At 42.6% G+C, this 20,779-nt stretch overlaps 1 pseudogene; it reads right to left on the bottom strand.

Moving 5' to 3' along the window:
• Window positions 1-18,048: 18,048 nt before the first annotated feature.
• LOC146569311 (uncharacterized) lies at window positions 18,049-18,875 on the bottom strand (annotated as a pseudogene).
• Window positions 18,876-20,779: the final 1,904 nt, after the last annotated feature.

Raw genomic sequence — 20,779 nt, 5'->3', positions numbered from 1 at the left:
GAAGCTGGTGATGCGGGAGCTGGACCAGACGAGGATGAGGACGCGGGAGCTGGACCAGACGAGGATGAGGACGCGGGAGCTAGACCAGACGACGCTGAAGCGGATGCGGAGGCTGGACCCGGCGAAGCTGAAGGCGAAGCTGAAGGCGAAGCCGGACCAGGCGAAGCTGAAGCCGGAGCCGGACCAGGCGACGGCATGGGTGGAGACACGGAGGCTGCAGCTGGCGTGGATGGAGACACGGAGGCTGCAGCTGGCGTGGATGGAGACACGGAGGCTGCAGCTGGCGTGGAAGCTGGAGACGGAGGCGCTGCAGCAGGCGGCGGCATGGATGAAACTGCTGCTGCAAGCATGGACGAGGCTGCTGGTGGAGCAGCAGGCGGCGGCATGGATGAAGCTGCTGCTGCAAGTGTGGATGAGGCTGCTGGTGGAGCAGCTGGTGGCTGGACGGGCTCCTCGGGCCCCCCAGCTGACGAGGAAGGAGGCTGGACGGGCTCCTCGGGCCCTCCAGCGAGAACAGTCTCAGGACCAGTGGGCACAGGGGCCCCTGGAACACACAGGACAAAACCAGCAGGCGCACGGGCCTCTGGCAGGGACAGAACAGGACCAGCAGGCGCACGGGCCTCTGGCAAACACATAGCAGACTTCAGCCGCCCAGAGCATTGACTCTGCTCAGGCAGTGACAGCCGGGTGCAGTCCTCAGCTGGGTTCCTAGCCTCCAGGGGTCCAGAGTAGGCTGAGGGCTGAAACTCAGCCTCTGGGGAGGCCCTGGAGCGCGTCACAGTCTCTGAACTGGCCAGCTTTTTAGGAATGATTACATTATCATGAGGTTTGTTGCTCTGCTTAGAACAAACTGATGAAACACAGTTCCTTTTAGATTGATTTGACTGAGCTTGTTGTACCGGGGTAGCAAGTGACACAGGGTGCAGGGCTAGTGGCTGCTGAACAGGAGGCTGAACTGAGGGTGACTGAAACAATGGTTGGGATGACGACGGTGGTGGAATTGGAGACTGAGCTTGAGGCCGGGTGGCTAACTGAGCTTGAGGCCGGGCGGCTAACTGAGCTTGAGGCCGGGCGGCTAACTGAGCTTGAGGCCGGGCGGCTAACTGAGCTTGAGGCGAAAGTGGTGGTGGTGGAGTTGGTGTCTGGGCTACAGGTGGCTGCTGAGCAGGTGACACTGGAGACTGAGCTACAGGTGGCTGCCGAGCAGGGGACACTGGAGACTGAGCTACAGACGGCTGCTGAGCAGGGGACTGAGCTGAAAGCGGACGGGCAGCTGACTGAATAAACAGGAGAAATATGCTCTCTCTTTCTAGTCCCTGTCAGGACTCTTGCTGCAGCATTTTGGATTAGCTGAAGGCTTTTCAGCGAGTTTTTTGGACAGCCTGATAATAATGAATTACAGTAGTCCAGCCTGGAAGTAATAAATGCATGAACTAGTTTTTCAGCATCACTCTGAGACAGGATATTTCTAATTTTAGAGATGTTGCGCAAATGGAAGAAAGCAATCTTACATATTTGTTTAATATGTGCGTTGAAGGACATGTCCTGGTCAAAAATGACTCCAAGGTTCCTCACCGTGTTACTGGAGGCCAAGGTAATGCCATCCAGAGTAAGAATCTGGTTAGATACCATATTTCTAAGATTTTCAGGGCCGAGTACAATAACCTCAGTTTTATCTGAATTAAGAAGCAGAAAGTTAGCGGCCATCCAGGTCTTTATGTCTTTAAGACATTCCTGCAGTTTAACTAATTGGTGTGTGTTATCTGGCTTCATGGACAGATAGAGCTGGGTGTCATCTGCATAGCAGTGTAAATGTATGCTATGTCTTCTAATGATGCTGCCTAAGGGAAGCATGTATAATGTAAACAGAATTGGTCCTAGCACTGAACCCTGTGGAACTCCATAATTAACCTCAGTGTGTGAAGAGGACTCTCCATTTACATGCACAAATTGGAGTCTATTAGATAGATATGATATAAACCACTGCAGCTGTTCATCCACACGGAGGCTACGTCCACACGTACCCGGGTATTTTTGAAAACGCAGATCTTTCTATGCGTTTGCACCTTTCGTCCACACGTAAACGGCGTTTTTGGATTTTTAAAAACTCCGGCCAGGGTGGATATTTTTGAAAACTCCGTTTTTGCATTTACATGTGGACTAGAAAAACTCAGAAAACGCAGCGTCAAAGGTGTTTTTGACATCACACTGTGCGCCACGTTATTGTTTCGGTGAAATGAATTTCTACAATACTGTTACTGTTAATTCTACTCTCTGCAGTGTTTAAATGCTTACATATACACACAGTTACTGTCCCTCCACACATACGACTCGGTTCTGCTTCTATGCCCCAGCTTTGTTTACTTTTTCCCACCGAGGCTTCTAGACTTCTGATTGGCCAACATTTCTGCACGGTTAGGAATCTAGCGCCACCTGCTGCTTTGGCATGTTCATAGCAGCGTTTTCCTTCATTTCTGCCTTTACGTGTGGACGGGATTATTTTTTAAAAGGAAAACGGAAAATCTCCGTTTTCAAAAATACCCGTGTATGCGTGGACGTAGCCTGAAACGACTGGAAACGCTTCTTGTATTGCGCATGCGTGAAACATAAGACGATTCGAGAATGTCGAGGAAAAGCACCGAGTTTGTTGAATGGACTAACAATGAGGTGGAGTTGTTGCTGCGAGTAACACAAAAGTACAAAGTTGCAAAAGCGAGTGAGAATTAAAGAATTTGAAGAAGAGTTATCTGGAGCACGTGCAGAATGATAGTAATCTTTCAAAATTGAGAGCAAACAACTGCTGCACGATGCCGTCCACCATCTAGGTTGAATTGGTCACATGACTGCATCACTGGTGACAGGCAGGATGATACTTTTACTTTTGATGCCGGGCTTTCATGAATGAGGACATTTGTTTTGCGAGCATGTCGGTTTATCCCCAAGTACATATGAGTGAATGTTTGGAGGCCCAGGTTTCCCTTTCAGATATGCAAATGTCATCATGTGTGTTAACCAGCATGCTTTGTTCTTTGTGACATTTCTGATCTCGCAGCATAAAAGCAACCTGACGAGTACACACAGAGGCAGAGAAGGAGAGCACAGGTGGAGAACTCCAGCAACCACTTGTCAGTCTGCTTCAACCACAGTGACAAGACTATTAGGTCAACAAATAAAGAAATAAATGAAGCCCCGAACAGAACAGCGTAGCAAAAGATCGCACAAATGTGTGTCAAGACGTGAGCCCCTTCATCTCTTCAGTGTTTTCTTCTCCGACTTGTCACCACATCTTCTAGTTGTAAACAGTTTAGTTATTGAGCGAGCGCCCACACCGTTGAGACAGTGTTTAAAATTATGATAGTAGAGAAAAGAAAGAACAGAGCGAACCAACCTGCATATCCTGAAATAATGACTGCAAAAGCCGACATTATCTTTTCCCTGAATTTATCTTTGTCCTGTGTCAGTCTGCAGCCCGGCTCAGCCTGTATGAGATGGCAGCAGAGACTCTCCTGCTGCTGCGTGAGGATGAAAATGAACCAAACAGAAAGACACGTGTGACTAACAAACGTAAACAGAAATACTTCCCAGTACGACACGAAAGCCCATTAAGGTCTCCTCACTTAATTCATTAGGCTTTGAAATGGCGTTGCTTACTATTAATGACTTTATTATAGCAAAATGAATAAAAGAATTGTTGGAAAAATAGAATTGTTACCTCGCTGAGAGGAAAATCATATCCTTGTGAGCGTTAAACAATCACCGTAGCAACATGTGATGCCAATATGTAAGTGGCATTTTTCAATTAATGGTCACATGTGATTAGTTCTCTTTAAGCTAATTGCCGTCTATTTTTAGTGTTATTCAAACTGTGCTAGTGTGTGCAGAGAGGGGAAGATGTTTAACCAGGCAAAGTGGGTCAGTCTCTCTGTTCTTGTTCAGCATTAGGGATGGGTACCGGTGTGGTTCTGTCATAAACGGTAGTAACCAGACCGAAAAGCAGCGCACATTTCGGTGCTTTATTTCGGTGCTTTATTTCCTGAGCTGTGATACACTTTCTTCTTCCTTACATTTGTATTGGCGGTTGGCAAACAACTGAAAGGTGCATTACTGCCACCAACTGGTATGGAATGATACACTTTAGATTCTAGCCAATCATTTTACGTTTCCGAGGATAGTAGGCGGGCCCAGGTACGTACGTTCTTTTAGAGCAGAGCTACAGATTAAAAATGCCCAAGGAGGACCGGTCAAAGTCTGGCTGTACTTCACAGCAAAAGATGCAAACTCAGCAGCAACAAGTGCTTTAAGCTGATACTGTGATACTGTCAAAGGAGGCAACACCTCAAATCCGATGAAACACCTGGCGACGCATAGCGTTTTTTTTTTAAGCCGAGAAATGCGCCGTATTTGATAGCTTGCTGCGAGACCTCACACCGAGCGCATCTACTGCGGGTGTGGTGCCTGTTATCGGACCCGGAGTTAGCAACATCCCCCAAGAACCTGAAGAGGAGAGTCCTGGCTGAAGGAAACGGCTTCCAGGGCCTAATCCGTGGATCGGCTTCCTCCGAGGCGTGGGCGTCTATCAGCAGAGATTGTACCTTCGCCTATCAGCAGAGATTGTCCCTTAATCTGTAACACAGTCAAATATATTCTCAAGTAACATTCAAGCATGCCATTCAGCGTGTTAGTACGAGCTCGGGAGCAGCTTGGGAGAACAAGAAAACAGAGACTGCTTCAGGTTGTCTTCCCAAATCGACTCAACTTTATTCTCAAGTACAACAGTTTATATAGAGGGAAAAATTCATGAGTCAGCAGATTCTCAGTTTAAACCAGTACAGACCAAGATAAGGCAGCGTCTTCCTGCCCTTGGGTGAAGAAGCACCCTTTGTATAGTTTATCAGTTCAGCTACAATTATGATTATCTCAACGACATATTTTCAAGGCACGGAATAAAGAGTTCTTTCATTAGTGAATTCTGAAACAAACCATCTGGCCTTCAACAGGCGTCTCCTAAGAGATTTAGAAACTAATGTAGCTGAGGGAGTGATCTCTGTGGTATTTCAACCTTGTACCAGCCTGTGATTCTCACACATCAATTCTTGGGTCAAAGAGAAAAATTACTAAAACAAAGGGGCCTTATTGAATGACAGAGTTTTCCTGTATAATGTCACTATAAAACAATATCCAGTAAATGCTCCCATGGTACTAAAATACCTAACACTGGCCCCTAGCCCTGCCAGTGTAGCAGAAATGATGAGGATGATGATGCAGCAGCAGCCGTTCTTCTCTGCGTGAGTAGCTTAATGTTGTTCGTGTGTAATTTACGTTGAGTAGGCTAACCACGTTATTACATTAATGCAGGTAAGGTGAACTAACAAACATCATCATAGCTACATGCGGCTGTCTTCTTGTTTGATGGCAGATACTCCCTTCACCCTGGCCAAAAAGGCTAAAATGACCAAAGAAAAAGTGGAAAACAGCTGAACATGAGAGGTTTTTGGACCAATTTTGTGTTCTCCATTCGTTAAGCACCGGTTTGAGCACCGTTTAAACACCGGCACCATTTCAAAAGTACCGGTTTGGCACCGGTATCGGATAAAACCTAAACGATACCCATCCCTATTCAGCATATTACAAATAATGGAAATACAACAAAGTTACACATAAGATGACAGAAGTGACGAGGAATGAAGGGTCGCACTAATAGAAAGAGTGATGCAGAAATGTTCTGACACCGGTGAGGACCAAAAATGGGAAAGATAAATGTGCTTTAAAGTTATTACTGGGGTTACGATCACACCCTTTGATTTGCCATCACGCTAGTTCAAGAATAATGATGAAGAAATAAATAAACGGTGGAAAATGTGATCAGACAGCTGCTGAGAGAGCAGGAGCACGCCCTCTGTGTACACTGGTGATCAGGCTGGATGGATGAAAAGTTCGTTATCTTGTGTGGAGCAACATCATCCGCTTATTTACAAATGTGCTATTTAAACACGGAGGTGGTGGCAGAGTTTAGTTTAGTGACTGACATTTTCATTTGTTTGATCTTTGAGGTTTTTCATCAGGTGAACGCTACATCACATTTCATGCAGGTTTTCTGTTTGTTGCTATGTTTTGCAGGTCTCTGCACGACATGGATGAAAATGCGCCGCTAACTAAGATGAAAAAAGAATCAGTAAAGGGGTCGTATGTGTGGCAAACGCGTGCATATCGTTAAAAGTGTCACCATGTTTTTGTTTCCTGGGAACAGCGTGAGCACAGCAGCTTGTTTAGGTACAGACTTCTCGCTTATATGGAGACAAAAACGAGTTTAAATTGAACTTCTTCAACTGCAGAGATGAACGTTCCTGTTTCTGCACTGTCTGTTTGTTTTATTAAGGGGAAGGGTCCTGGCTAGACCCCCCATGCTAAAACCAAGAAACCCTGGAATGGCGCGGCTACGTCTGCAGCCTGTCTGCAGCAGAATTTCACTACATGTTGTACTCTGTATAATTGTGTATGTGACAAATAAAGGTTGTTTGTTTTGTTTTTGGCCCTGCGTTAAACTGTAAACATGGTATTTTGTGGGAAGGTTCAATTAACTTGCTTAAGAATAGCAATAGAAGCTGCATTCACTACTGCAACCACCTCTGAATTGCACAGTTAACCTGATAATGGCATGGGGTGACTTAATATTTAATGGCCAAACAGAAAGAGAGGAAAAAAAGGAATGATAAGAAGTGTATCCTTATCTTAAAGACTTTGCCTGAATGGATAAACACAAAGCACCCACAAGCAGAGTTCAATAATTAGATCAATTAAGCCAGTGGGTAATCAGATGCAGGAGGAACTGATTCACAAAAGCTTCTTTTCACCGTGTGAAATCAAGGACCAAGTGAACCTGCAGTTGGCATTGTGCTGATCGAAGGGCAGCTTAATATGGAATTATTTGCGTGTGGGTAATGCACACACATTAACATACTGTCTCAGAACCTGGGAAGTACTTAGCAGGAGACAAGTAAAACCTTGTTTGTCTGGTGAGAAAATTTCAGCTAAAAGCCTTGACAAGACATTAGGCTCTATGCACTGATTATCACCCTCTGAGAAAGTCAATCAAGCCTTTCATTTACACCCATTTCCTGCTCTTACCAAGGTAGCAAAGCCTATCGCTGTAATAACACAGCTGTCCGTCTCTCGCGCTGTATCCATCTCTATCCATTTGGCCTCTGTGGCTGAATTTTCTCTCTTTATAGCCACATTAAACAGACATGTCGTCTGATTTTAGGGATACACGCACACTTACGGAGACATAAGCGCACCGAGGCCTCATTAAGGTATTTAAGAAAAAGAAATGTCTGTCTGTGAGCAGCTTGAGGCTGATACGGAGCTGTCTACCAGGACGAGGGCTGAATAACAGTCGGTACTGTTCCAGACAATAACCTAACCGGGTTTTCTTTTTAAATCTCCTCGTGACACTTACATAAGTATGACAACACTTTCCTTTTGGAAACAAGATACCCACTTACACAAAGTGTGACTTATATAATATGCTGTTTGCTATGACTGGGTGTTATTCCATGGCATCTTCCACTTACAGGCATTCTGTTGCCTTTTGATCTCTCTGAAGATTGAAAGAATGAGCTGAGCGGGATCTCTCCATGGTACTGAACTATTTCCAGCTGAACAGCTGCCCTCAGGCCATGACAACCAAAGCTATGCACCAACCATATGAGGCAGTACTATCCATGCCACAGTAATATTGGCTGGACCAAGAGAGCACAGTCTGAGTAGATTCTTACAAATGTACATTTTAAGACAATGAACAAGTTTTTGGGGGGTTTTTTTTCATATTTTGCTGCGATATATTTGAAAAATGATTGTTGAAATCTCAAATTAATCAACAGTTTTTTTAAATAAAAACTTTTGAGTAGGGAGCATGTTTTGATTTATTTATTTATTTGCCTGTTTGGTTTTTGCTTTTGTTGCATTACAAGATGACGTCAAAGACCTGCTGGGGACATCGGGCTGTAGCAGATCAGAGATGTAGGCTGGTGCCAGTCCGTGCACAGCTCTGTAGGTCAAGACCAGGATCTTAAAATTGACTCTAAATTTAACAGGAAGCCAGTGTAGCTGAGATAACAACGGTGTCACATGTGAGTACTCGCAGGATTTAGTCAACAGCGTAGCTGCAGCGTTTTGCACAACCTGCAGACGATCCAGAGAACCTTTGCTTAGACACATAAACAGCAAATTACAATAATCCAAGCATGAAGAAATAAATGCACGTATAGCAATCTCCAGTTCAGAGCGAGATAACATCGGGCTCAGCTTAGCCACATTTCTGAAATGATAAAAACAAGACCGAACCAGAGATTTCACATTGAATGTGAGAGTCGGGTCAAAGGTGACACCTAAATTCCTGATAGAGGATTTAACACAGAGTGAGAGAGGACCGAGGGCTTTCACTATCTGTGATAAAAACCTATCAGGGGCGCATACGAGGACTTCAGTTTTCACCTCGTTGAGTTGGAGGAAATTTGCAGCCATCCAACGTTTGATCGAATCAATCTAAGCAATCATTCAGACGCTGAAGCTTAGATAAATCCTCAGGCATAAAAGAAACGTACAACTGAATATCATCAGCATAACAGTGATAAGAAATGTCCTCAAAAGAGCCCATTATATGCTGGAGGGGGAGAAGACATATTAAAAACAATAAAGGCCCCAAAACTGACCCTTGAGGGACACCGTAAGTAAGGGAGGTAGAGGATGACCTAAAATCGGAGACTGCCACAGAAAAGGATCGGTGATGGAGATAAGAGGAGAATCACTCTAATGCAGTTCCAGATACACCAACACAATATTTCAGCCTTTCAATGAGGACGTGATGGTCAGCTGTGTCGGAAGCTGATGTGAGGTCCAACATGAGTAGAACAGAGCATTTTCCTGCATCATTATCCATCAAGATATCACTTGAGACCCTAAGAAGAGCTGTCTCCGTCGAGTGAAACCGACACAAACCGGACTGAAACTTCTTGTAAATGCCGTGTTTATCAGGAGCTGCCATAAGCTGCTGAGCCACAACCTTTTCTAAAAGCTTAGCGATTAACGGTAACTTAGAGAGAGGTCTGTAGCTGCTCCTAAGAGAGGGGTCAAGCTGAGGTTGTTTTAAACGTGGGAGAATAGCAGCGTTTTTAAAGTAAACCGGAACTAGATGCCAGTGAAGAGTTGATTAAAGTGAGCACACATGGGCCAATAGACTGGAAGACATTTTTGAACAATGATGCAGGTATAATGTCAAGTGAACAGGAGAATGCTTTCACTGAATTCACTAATTTTACCAGCTCAGGTAGTGAAACAGGAGAGAAAGTATCCAAGATAGCGGGTCAACATGGGGTAGAGATCGAGATAACAGGTGCTGAGTGTGTAAAACTCATTCTCACGTTATGAATCTTTGCAAGCAGAAAAGAGAGAAAATTTTCACAGTCATTAGAAAAAATCGGGGCCGCAGGCAGAGCAGGAGTAACAATGTCACCAATGACATTAACCTCCTAGGACCTGGCGTCCACATATGTGAACATCACATTTTGGGTTGTCTAGACCAAAATACTCATTTTTGCTCTACAAGGACCTGATATCCACTTACGAGGACGTTATGCTGCCATATGTGGATCTCATTTTTCTCAGAAAAAAAATCAGGTAAAAAAAATAAATCTGGTAATTCTTTGTTTTTATATTCATCGGGTCCCAATCAGCCCAAATATCAAAGAGAAATTAAAAATGCTGCTGTGGAAGAATTCGGGTCTTAGGAGGTTAAACTGAAACTTTTTATTCAAACCATTACGAGAATCACGCTGCACGAGAGCTTCAGCTTCCATTTCTGTCTCCTTTGCTCACACAGTGTAATGCAGAGGTGGAGCTGAGTCCCTACAAGCCTGTTTAGATTTGGCACAGTTTACACACAGCTTTTGTTTTTTAGTGAAGTTGAGCATAACCATGTATGCAACTGTGAAACTGAAAATAAACCGAGACTATACAGATTGCCTCATTGGTTTCAGTGTGGGGTTAATGAAGGTTTAGAAGGAAGAATCCCACTGACACCCGATTTTAGCATCGTGTCTCTGCTGCAGCTCACATGCAGCGAATATCTCCAACCACTTTTAGCAATGTCAGTTTATTTTTTATTGCACACAAATAGTGTAAATATATTACATGCACATTGGAAGTTCATACGCTGTGCAAAATAATCAGAGTTTACATTTCATGAAGACTTCTCAGTTCTTACTTTTCACCAACACTATTGCATGTTTTTATTACAAGACCATTTATACACATGCAAAGATAAAAATGGAGTTCCTTTGCATGCTGCATAGTAGTTTTGTGTTAGCGAGGATTTTTGTAAGATACTCCCACTGTTGTGCTCTAGATGTTTACAAAAGTTTGATTTTAGCAAAGACTTTAGCATCTAGACGTTCTAATCAACACACATTTGTTTAGTGGGATATTAGTTACATAATAACATTATGACAGTATTAAACATGCAAACTAAACTTATTTGTAGGGGCAGAAACAGTACAGTTACACAAAATGTTGAAGCATGTAGACAGGAAAAACCCACAGCAGTACTTGTTTTTCAGCTGACATGATTCACATCCACAGTGGGAGGCAAGTTTCATTTCACACTGAATTAGGAGGAGGAGTGCACAAGAGTCCAAGCCTCTGTCCATGTGTGTCTGTGCACGAGCACGTGTTCATGTGCGTCTGAGAGTTTGAAACAAAGTGTGTGACGCAGTGAGGACAACTCAGCGTGCTGGCAGGAATTTTTAACCACAATGTTTAATTGCAAAACCATTAGAAAGTCTACATGCTCCATCCTGTCAGGCATCCTTCCACCCCCTTTCGTTTTAATCAAAGGCATATTATCACAATGTATGCTTCATTTATATAATTAAAGTTAATATTACATGATAACGCATTTCATCTTTTCACAGAAAAAAAACACACCCACGTTGGCATTTTAGGCAAGACTTGCAGAACTGGTGTATCATTATATTATTGAGGCTAAACTGAGTTTCAGTGAAATTAGAAAGAGCTGCACTTGATATAAAATGGAATTAGAGCACAAATGGGTAAAATAACAAGTTCTGCTGTGAAGAATGAGCTAGAACATGTGACATTAAAGGAGAATGAAACACAGTCAGAAGTGATCTCTGTGTAAAACTCCATCAACTATAATCAACGGTAAAGAAAACACATAAAAACAATATTTAATATTTTACCTAAAAAAATATTACGATGCCCTCTCATATTGAATATTTCAAGTCGGTTTTACTCAACAGTGATGTTATGTGGCAATAACCGTACAATGAAGTGCACTTCTCCATCACTGAAAAAAGACAAAACCAATGAGTGCCTCAGAAACAGGAATTTCCACTAATGGAGTGTTTTCATTTTCATCAAGAACCGTATTCGTGAAGCACTTCTTTGATTTTCACCCTGGACGTTAACTGCTACAGCAACGGCTTCCACAAGTTGTTCCACTCTCCCCTTTTCGGTCTGCCACTCCTACCTTTCGAGCTTTTCTTGTCTGGGCAGGTTTTCTTGGAATTTGCTTTACTCGTCTTTCCCAGATTTTACAATGTTGAACAAAAAAATAGTGTAGTTAATACATGAAATCCAAATAAACTTATATATACACTGGTGTAAAGACTCTCTGGACGGATGGATGGATGGATGGATGATAGATGGAAGGATGGATGATAGACAGAAGGATGGATGAAGATTGGATGGATGGAAGGATGGATGGATGAAGATTGGATGATGGAAGTATGGATGGATGATAGACGGAAGTATGGATGGATGGAAGTATGGATGAAGATTGGATGGATGGATGGATGGATGGATGGATGGATGGATGGATGGATGGATGGATGGATGGATGGATGGATGGATGATAGACGGATGGATGGATGGATAGATGGATGGATGGATGAATAGATAGATGGATGGATGGACAAGAATCCACACAGCTGTTTTGTTATATGTATGCTGCTCATAATGTATGAAGGAAACTAATGACTAGTATTTATCTCTGTTTGAAACAGTTATATTTATTTTTATCATTATCAGGGCCCATTAAGCCACAAAAAAGGGAAAAAAGGAAGAAAGGCCTGGAGTTTCTCTTGTGGTTTCTTCCTTTCAGAAGGGTGGGAAGTGTTGAAAGCAGCTCAGCATTCAGACCTTTTTCAAATCCAGGAGGCAGGATGATTGGATAAGTATTCACTGCACATCGTTATCCCTGAATGGCCTCATCTACCTTTGCTCTCAGTACTCTGTGCTCACTTACCAGTCTCCATGCACAGTCTCTAATGGATGCAGGAGACTCAGTGAAGAGAAGGAGTAGCTCATGTGGGTGAGGACAGTTTTGAAATTGGACCTAAATGAATGTTAAATATAGCCATATGTTACAGCCCACTGTCACACACTGGCATGATGGCACAAAGATTCCCGGGAAACATTCCAGCTCTCATTTCCCTCTATCATTCTCTTGGTTTCGCTTGTCCCTGCTGCATCACTTTTCACACAGACATCCATTTAACTGATGCACAGTGCAACAGGGAAATAAATTAAATGCTCAAAAATCACCAGAAATAATACGCAGATTTAGTTATGCAGAACTAGTGAAAATAAAATGAAGATGAATTATTGGAGACACGGATGGAGAGATAAAAGACACAGAAGAAAGGACAAGTGTGCATGTGTGTGTTTGTGGGGGCATGTGACTATGTGTGAGAGAATAGATTTGGGGGCCATATGGACTGTGACTTCCGCAGAGCCCAGCCGGAGGTGTCCATGGAGCTGTCTAGCAGTGCGTTAATCTGGCAGGTTTTAATGGCAGAGGCAGGCAACAAGCAACAGCTCCGCACTCCCACATCAGTGCAGGCCTCTCCAGCAGCTAAATGGACCGTGGCTATGAGCTAGAAGAGCCTCTGTGTTTGTGTGCATTTGTTTTTGTACATGTATTCCTTTACTTACAGTATTAACACCCCCCTTAACCCCCAAATAATAAGGCGAGGAGAATGTTATGCAGTGAAATCATTTTGCCGATCCCTGCGAAAGCCTCTCTTTTTCACAGGGCTGCTTTTTAGGTCAAGATTTGTTGTTACCCTCACGGTTAGAATTGATGGTTTTAGTTAGAATAATCATTAGGTTGGCTGTGGCTGCTCCTCGGTTTCCCTGCAAGTGACAATAAAATAAACAACACGGGACTCTGATGTTTCAGTGTTCCCACTGGCCGTGCAGAATCATAAACTTCCTATTGCCCTAACTAAGTCATAAAGTCACTAACTCTTTGATGCCACAGATAAAATAATAATAGACTCAAAATAAACTCTCTGCTCCTCTTGATGGAGTAGATGAATAGCCTTGCACAAAAACAACTATTATCCAGAAAGTTTGGGCAATTTGAATGGCTATAATGGAAAATGGATTCTTTTTCTGGGCCTATAGCATCAGTTCCCTTTGTTTATGTGCACATATGTGAAAATGTTGGAGTCGTGTTTTTATGGAAAACAACACATTGGACCCTATTAGTTGATCACCTCTGCTATAATTTAGGGTGAAAAGGGTTTTGGGTAAAATATAAAATGAGGATCGTGATGAATGAAGGTCCTTAAGAGCAGGTGTAAGCAGGTGTACGTGTGTACGCCACTTCCAAACCCGCTTAAAGGAATAGGAAATATGAAGAGGTACTTATATTATCACTTCTGTGACATGTGCATGCACACACACAGCGCAAACACCCAGCAGACTTTAAGTGCTTCCATTATTTCTGAGAAAAGTTCCATTTCGAGCTAACCTGCTGAGGTAATCATAACTACAATGGAAAACAATATTAAGAATGTGCAAGAACAGTGCAAAGCAAAAACATTTTTTCAATTACAGAGCTTATCACCCCTCTGTGGAGTAGGGCCACTGCCAAGCAGAGACAATAGCCATACAATGCATTTTCATTCACAGCCGTTTGCCTCCAGAGCACACCTTCTCCAAACAACAGGCTGCCAATGATGGAAAACATTCTCTAATTAGTGTTTCCCTAATTTCCCTTTGTTCATTGATTGGCCATTGTACTTAATACAATGGTGGAAATTATACGTGTCCACAGTCAGTGTCAAACAGCTTCCATAAATTTTTGTGTCAATCCACATAATCTTGTTTCCCGTCTATGTTTATGATAGCATTACTCAGCATAGCTCGGGAATCAACATCAATTAAATGTTTCTACAGGAAAATCATCTGACGAATCCCATCTGATACTCTCAAAACATATTTAATTAGTCTGATACTAAATGTGCTAAATATTTGCAGATAAAGAATCCTCGCTGCAAAAGTTTTGCAGTTGTACTATCTTTCTAATCTAATCAGTAGACTTGTGTAATGGCTTAAGTCGGTTTGTCTTGCTCTGTTTTCTGTGACCAGAAATGTCCTTATCAAACTTGACTGAAGGGTTCAGTTTCTGTGCTCCAGAAGTTCTTTGATCAGACTGATTGGATGCATTTCAGTGATGCACGAGATACTCAGACCCAGAGGAATATGCATCATATGTCACTGGAGCCATTTACAAGTATGCAGATGATGTTGTGATCACAAAAATGATACTGTCCAAACAAGCTGGCTTAATAATATTGGGCTTAATGCAAAGCCACACGTTAGCACTTTGGACCAAGAGGAGGTTGGGATAACCTTTTCCACTGCACCGAGGCAACTAAAGGTCTGTCTTTGAAAATTGCCACCACAGATGATGTCGATGTATGTGGTAGACATGTTCATCACCAATAAATCAGAATTATTTATTATACACTCAAGGTAAAGAACAGTATGTGAGCCAACTGTCCAAATGTCACTGGATAAAATCATAGGTCTAAATTGTGAAGGTGGATTTCCTCTGATACTCCTACAATGAAATTGCCGTGAAATTACTGAAAATTACTGAAACTCGAGGCCCTTTCAAGAAATATGTGAAAGAGCAGTGAGGGCGGTTTCCACAGGTCTTCATTTAGACGATACTGACTGAGGCCTCTGCTGCAGGTTTGTGCTCAGTCATAGCCAGGTTTCACAGTCCTGTTTAGCATTTCTGCTTCAAGCAGGTAGGTTCTGGTGCTGGTTGTGAAACCTGCGCAGAGCATTAAAAGAGCTAGTCAAGCTGACATCGGAGGGATCCGAGCATCACACTTTCTTTAATTTCGTTCGGTTTTTTTGGCTTTTTTTCTAAAGTTCACCTTCGCAGGTTCACTTCTTACAGCAGTACAACCGTATGTCTACAGAAGCATTTCTGCCAGCTGGAAATGCCAGGCACTTTTCTGAAGTGGGAGAACTGTTCTTTCAGTTCTTCTCATGTGGAATATCCACACCACCTGACTCTGCCTGACGCCGGCTTATCTGGTACACTCAGAGTCTCTTGTTAATAATAATAATAATAATAATAATAATAATAATAATAATAATAATAATAATAATGGAGACACTCTCCTATGTGGCAAACCAAACTGTCTTGGGTTACTTGGGTTTCACTGACGATCATCAATAAGAGATGCTGACTTTTAGCGGAGGGGATTTTATTCCTTCAAATATATTTCCTCCTTCTGGCTCGAAGTCATTTCAGCGCCTCAGTTCTTAGAGACAGTACCGAGAGGTCTCAGATCATCAACGCCTTTCTACACAAGCCACCAGCAGTGAAAATCTGTGAAATTACTGAAAGCACTACTCATGTCCATTACTATATGATAATAATAGTAATAATTCATGACTAAGATTTTAAAGCACAGAGCACTTTAATAAATCTATCACTTCCCGCCAGAGTTAGATGTCACCACAAAGTGCATTATTTCATAATTAATGGGAAGAAGAAAGCATTAGAGAAATTATTATATCGCACACTTATCTGTCCAAATATTGTGGCTCTAGTCTAAATGCTAAGGCTACGTAGGTCTGTGTTTGTTTCCTGGATCTTTGAACAGCAGTTTGCTGTAATGACAGGAACCTTGTCCTTACGTAACAATATTGTTTCATTTCTTTTTTCCATTTTTGAACTACTACAATGAACAAAATATGGATTTTAGGTTTACGCTGTGATCAGACTCTTTAATAATAGCACTATAAACTGACTCTCTGCCTGTGCAATAGAATTAATGATAATGTCTTTGGAGACTGGATGTAGAATAAAAGCATGAGAAATCAAAAGGACCGATTTTTAAAAGAATAAATTGTGGAAAACGTAGAACATATTAGGAAATAAAGGAAACACAAGCTAAAAAGCCTACATTGGAGCCGTGTGACAGGACACACAAACACACACACAGAGTATCTCCAGTATGAAGAGTTGACAGCACCAGGCCCCGACATGATTCAGGCCTACTGGCTGAAGAAGCTGACTGACCTCCACGAGCACCTGGCAGCACAAATGAACCAGCTGCTGGTTGACGAGAGACACCCAGAATGGCTAACCGAAGGCCAGACAGTCCTGATCCTCAAGGACCCCAAGAGGGGACCGGTCCCCTCCAACTACGAACAATAACCTGCCTCAGGACCACGTGGAAGCTCCTGTCAGGCATCATAGCGTCTAAGATGAACAGGCACATGGCTCAATACATGAGTGGGGCGCAGACAGGGATGGGCAAGAATACCAGGGGCGCAAAACACCAGCTACTGGCAGACCAAGCAGTCATGATAACGCAGGTACAGTAAATATCATTTTAAAAAACGATTATGTGGGTTTGCATAAATGTGAAGCAGCAGCTGAAAGGTTATTAAGCTGTTTTTATTATGTCACATGTTACTTCATATAGGTGATCTTTAGGATGTTTAATTTTAAGTGCACAACATTTTGTTTTTATTAACACGGGATGAGCTATTATTATGACTTTTGCAGATTGTAAAGTTGGGATTTGTATTATTTTTTTGCAGGAAAATAAAACATATTTTATGAAATCTGAATGCGATGTCATAAAAATGTTAACAGATTCAAACAGGTAACTCCCCTGTGGGATTCATAAAATGTGCACTGAGAGCCAAGTCTGTTCTTAGCCACCCGAGGATGTTGATAAATGGCATTTGATCTCAAACTGGATGTGCACGTCAAGCAATTTGTAATTAGCATTTAAAAAATGCCCGAACAACCTTTTTATAAACCAAGAAGTCACTGCAATTTGTGAGGTAACATTAAGTTCAGAGAAAGGAGGAAAAAAAGAGGAAGAAAGATAACAATGACAGAAAGAAATTGTTGATATGAATCACAAACTTACTTGAACAATATAGTCACCAGTCCAAAAACTGCATCAGAAGAAACCAGCGTTGCAATTACAGTTTTTGCCCGTTGCCTGAACACATTTTGCAAAACTTTGCTCATTGTGCCAAAACCCTAAACACAAGTACACATGACACAACACTGGGAAATATACCATTCACATCTGCACCAAATTGAAACTCTACTCTCAAAACCTAAACTCTGCTATCAAAACCTGACATTCCTTTGTCAAAATGTAACTCTGTTGACAAAATGACACATACTTGCATCGTATGCAAACACTTACAGAGCAGGGGGAACACACTAGTCTACTTTATATAAAGCACTGCAGTCTTTGATTTCCATTGTTCATTCAGAAGGCACATTTACAGGAGACACATTTGCAAACAACCAAAAAAGCAAATAGGCCTACTCAATATTGTACATTGCAGTACCATGAATTCAGATAAAGCAAAAAAACAAAACAAAAACAAAAAACCCATAATACAGTAATAGAAAAAACACTATACTGTAAACAAAAAATCATGACAATTGTGCATACGTGGGCTCATGGATCCCGCCGTCTGTTGGGGTCTGGCCACAGGACCTCATCAACATCGCAAGCAATGTCTTCTCCCGCTAGGCACCGGGGAAAATATCCTCTTCCATGTCAAAACCATCCATGGATTGCTGTCACCTGAATGTCGCCGCAGGCCTGTTCCATTGCCTGCAGAAGAGGCATGCGGGCATGTAGTTGGCGGTCATATACACGCCATCTCCAAGCCTAAAAAAATTCCTCTATAGGGTTTAAAAATGGTGAGTAAGGGGGCAAGCATACCACTTCAAGTTGACTGTGGTTGGAGAACCAGGCCTGGACCAGAGCAGCCCGATGGAAACTGACATTATCCCATATCACCACAAACCTGGGCTGATCTGGTCTGTTCTGTACAACTATATCATGGAGAGCATCTAGAAATGTGAGTATATGTTGCCTATTGTATGGACCTAGTTTTGCATGATGATGCAGAAGCCCTCGAAGGCTTATGGCGGCACACAATGTGATATTTCCCCCGCGCTGCCCTGGAACGTGCACAATTGCCCTTTGGCCAATTACATTACGACCCCGTCGTCTTGTTTTGCACAGGTCGAATCCAGCTTCATCAATGAAAATGAATTCATGAGGCTGTGCAGCTCCATCCATGGCCAAGATTCTCTGTAAAAAAAAAAAAGAAAAAAGAGAACATATTACTGCACTACAGTGCTACACATACAGAACCCTCACCCCATCACACAGGTACCTGTGTAGCTCTCAGGATGGATCCATGTGGTACTGATATGGTACATATTCAGCTCGAAGTCCTTTGACCCTGTCACTGTTCCTCTCAAATGGGACTCTGTAGAGCTGCTTCATGGTGATGCTGTGTTTTCCCAAGATGCGTCTGATGGTGGTGATGCTCACATGGTTTATGTTGTTGAACACTTGCCTGTCTGCAAGTATTTGCTTTCGTAGCTGGTGGAGACGCATAGCATTGTCTGCCCTCACTAGGTCCACAACGGCAAGTTCCTGCCGTTGTGTGAACAGGCGTTGGCGTCCTGCCCCAGAAGGTCTTCGAGTCATTCTAGAGAAATACAAAAACCATCTGAGTAGAGTAGAAGGCAGTGAGATGAAGACAGACCTGTTTTCTAGTCGGAATGTTCGTATTACAGATGCCACTGTGAAGCGGCTTAGATGTGGGTGGACTCTCTGCCCAGCTTCCCTCATAGTCAGGCCGTGGTTGATGACATGGTCCACCAAAGTTGCTCTTATATCATCAGAAATATGGGTCCGTGCATGGCCTCTTTGACCTCCTCCTCCTCTTCCTCTTGCTCTCCCTCCATCCATGCTTGCAAAGTTCTTGAAATGGCTAAACTGAGGGCTTTTTGTGGTTGGCTAATTAGTGTTCAGTTTTGCAAGTAAGTGCCTTCAGGTGTGTATTTGAGTGGTTGCAATTACCCGATGTGTTTTGTATTTTGGATACATGTGTTTTCCAAATGGCACTGTGACAAAGTGGGTGAGAAGACCATTTGTCTACATTCTTAGTTAACATTCTTGTTTTGATTTAACCATATTTCACATGTAATCTGCAACAGGCAAACATCTACTATCCCGGGTTTGTTTATGTTCTGCACTTTTACAGATTATATAATATAACATCTTGGTTTAAATCAATTCATGCAAGTTTGTTAAGTTAACATGTTATTTATTTCAACTGTTAATTTGTATTGTTTGAACTTACCTTTACCTACCTGTCTTCCAGAAGCAAAAGGAGGAAATGTAGTTCTACTTCCTGCTTTATACCTTCTGGGTTCATCTGAGGTCACAGGCAGAGACCAAGGGCAGGAGGGGAAGAATTCTTATAATTTAATAAAGTTGATTTTAAAGGGTTTATAAAGAAATAGATTTAATGTTGTGATATGTATTGATTACACCAGAGTTTATGTTGCCAGTGAAGAGGAGTAGTAGAGGATGAATATAATCATGTTCATCTCACCTACCTACTGAATGGAATAGTCCAGAGGAGAAAGTGTTTGATTAAGGGGACTATTTAAGCAGACGAACTCAGGTGTTTCAGAAGAAGGGTTCAGGTCAGTGTAGCTGTGTGCAGTTTGACCTTAATTTCCGTTGATTTAAGTTCAGTTATGTTTATTTGAATTGAGTTTATTATAGAGTTGAGTTTCTTATTTGTTTCTTTGTAAATATTCTTGGGCCACAGAATGGTGAATAAATCACTTGCTACACTGGACAGCATCAGTCTCCTGCACTTCTTTGACCGCTTAAGTCGAGTCCTACCACATTTGGTGGCAGCAGTGGGATTCCAGGCCAATTAAGGAGTGGAGAAGATGTCTACCCGAGCAAAGAGAGGGCACGTTCCAGAATGTGAAGCAGATGATTTACAAGATGGCAGCGACCAACAAGGGGCAATAAGTGGCCATATTTCTGGACAAGAGAATGTGGCTGAATTGTCCAAACTTTTGCAAACTCTGATGCAACAGCAGGCTGAACGCGATGCTAAACTGGAGCAAGAGCACAAGCGCCAGGATGATAGATGGAGGCAAATCCGGCATCAGTTTGCCCAGCTTCAACAGCAGATGCAGCATGGCAATCTAGAGCATCAGTTACTTGAAGTACAAGCATCTACATCGGCTTCTTCGAGAGCACCTACTCCAGAACCATCTGCCAGCACACAAGAATCAAATAGGCTTGACTTGGAGCCGGCACATCAACGCAGTGAGGCACAGCTTTCAACACTGGTGAGACATTCAGGCTGGAAGGGGCCAAAAATGCAACCTTACAATGAAGGTGAGGACATTGAACATTATTTAATCACCTTTGAAAGAATTGCTCATGCTTGCCAGTGGCCGCGAGATGAGTGGGCTCTTCACCTAGCACCACTGCTAGCTGGTAAAGCACGTTCCGCTTATGTAGCCATGGATATTGATGACACTATGGACTATGCAAAAGTAAAGTGTGCTGTCTTGCAG

The sequence above is a fragment of the Mchenga conophoros genome, linkage group LG7 (genome assembly GCF_057382185.1).
Source record: "Mchenga conophoros isolate Kocher_MC1m ecotype Shallow Benthic linkage group LG7, M_conophoros_male_GT1.1, whole genome shotgun sequence".
NCBI classification, from domain to species: domain Eukaryota; kingdom Metazoa; phylum Chordata; class Actinopteri; order Cichliformes; family Cichlidae; genus Mchenga; species Mchenga conophoros.
The sequence above is the reverse complement of the archived record's forward strand: the minus strand, read 5'-3'. Positions and strand labels throughout refer to the sequence as shown.